The following is a 2,290-nucleotide window of genomic DNA, read 5'->3' on the forward strand; positions in this document are numbered from 1 at the left end:
TTTCAGAGTAGCAGCCGTGTTAGTCTGTATCCGCAAAAAGAAGAACAGGAGTACTTGTGGCACCTTAGAGACTAACAAATTTATTAGAGCATAAGCTTTCGTGGACTACAGCCCACTTCTTCGGATGCATATGCATCCAAAGAAGTGGGCTGTAGTCCACGAAAGCTTACGCTCTAATAAATGTGTTAGTCTCTAAGGTGCCACAAGTACTCCTGTTCTAATAGCATAAAAGTGGTTCCTCAGGGTCTGCATTTGCCAGCAGTGTAAATGTTTATTCACAGAAAATAAACTTCTTAAAAGTGGAGCAGTTTCACACATCGCTACTCCTGGTGACAGAGGCAGTGACCAGAGCGCTGAGAGCTACGGCTTGGACTGCAGCTGGAGTTAGTCACATCAAGTTCCAGCCCAGCTACTCCAAGATGGATGTGGGCCAGCAAGCTTCCATTTGGTGAATCTCTCCCCGTAAGAAATTAAGTCTGGGTAGCAGCAGGGATACAGGGAGCCGTACTGTTCCTACTTCAGTTAAGACTTATTAGAGATGGTCAACATTTATGTAAGTTCTATATATTTGATGAAGCAGACTATTCTGATTAAATGGCACCACTTGAAAAGTTCATACGTCTGTAAGCAACCACTGGAGAGAATTTAATAGTAGTTGATTATTTCAAGCAGCTCCTTTCCCTGATGCAGGATTATTGTGATATTTTAAAATTTTGTTATTTAAAACAAGTTCACGTAAATATATAGATACGCTTTACCTTTTGTTATATAAAATCTGCTAAGCCTTCCCATGCTCTGTTGCTATTACTTTACATATGGCATTGACTTATGTACTGGGAAGGGTATAAGGACACGCTAATAGATACTGGAAATTGGTGTCAGGAACTGGGAAGTCAATCATGCTCAACTTCATATGTATATAAAAATAAATCTGTATCAGATTGCAGGAATTTAGCTCAAACTCTTTGCGGCAAGGACTGAATCTTCCTCTTTGGAAAGCACTTGGTTCATGAGATGCAATCTAAAGAATCTTTTTTTGCAGTTTTCTTATCAGGATTCTTTTAAACAGATGCTTTTTCCCCAATTATTTTAATTAAGTTTTAAATAATTGGGAGAAACATTGAAAGTAATGTGAAATCCTGTTATTTTACCTCCAAATGCACCAGTTGTACTATAGGCCTCAAACTGTCCTGGTTGGTACATGTGCAGTTTTTGTTTGTTTGTTTTTAAATATTTCAAGAGGATTGGTTTTATTTTGTAGCAGAAGAGTGCATCTAGAAGTAAATGAAGAGATGTAACAAAGAGCAAAAGTGACCTGGTACATACAAACAAAGCAGCTGCTGAGACTTAAATGGCAGATTCACAGCTCAAAGATGTTAAAGCAGACAGAAGTCTGAATTACTGCTGCTTTCCTAATGGTTAAGAATCAAGGTAACTGAGAGAAGCCTCTTCCTTAAACATTGGTGAACAGAAAAACAACAGGAGATACATCCAGTAGATACTATGGGATGGCATTGTGAGATGGAAGATCAGCTCACAGTTTTATCACTTTCTCCATTTTCAGTTCCAACAATTCTTGGGTCTGAATCTCAGCAAGGGTCCAATTCTTAATTCATAGTATCATAGAATATCAGGGTTGGAAGGGACCTCAGGAGGTCATCTAGTCCAACCCCCTGCTCAAAGCAGGACCAATTCCCAACTAAATCATCCCAGCCAGGGCTTTGTCAAGCCTGACCTTAAAAACCTCGAAGGAAGGAGATTCCCTGCAGTCAGATCAGGACACAGCATAGCACATGCTGTTCCAGTTCCCAGCTTCCTAGAGCGGTTCCTTACTTCCCTTTACGCACTAGTGCATCTGTGTCTAGACACTTCCAGTTCCTGAACCATGGCAGCACCTCTCACCAAGCCCTGGAACGTCCTGTCTTTATTATGCAAAGTGAGATGCTCAGCTGGTGCCCAAGGGGATGCTGAACCGTGCTCTGCTCCCTTCATCCTGCAGTTCTCATTCATTTAACACTGTACAGAAAATACTTAGTTCATTTACTCAGACTTATCAAAGAACCAAACCCCACAGTAGGTTCAGAGCTCTGTAATAAAGCACAACACTGGAACCTCACACCGTTAGTTCCACTAACCCAAAGCAAAACCTTCTCTTCTGTGCCACCTAGTGACAATGGGCTGCACATTAGAGCTGAGCTTCTGCACTGAATGCATCTCATCAGAATTTAACACTGTTATTAAAGAAATGCTATCGGACTAATGCTAATATTCCAGTAATCTCTAGCCCAAC

The sequence above is a fragment of the Trachemys scripta genome, chromosome 1 (assembly GCF_013100865.1).
Source record: "Trachemys scripta elegans isolate TJP31775 chromosome 1, CAS_Tse_1.0, whole genome shotgun sequence".
NCBI classification, from domain to species: domain Eukaryota; kingdom Metazoa; phylum Chordata; order Testudines; family Emydidae; genus Trachemys; species Trachemys scripta.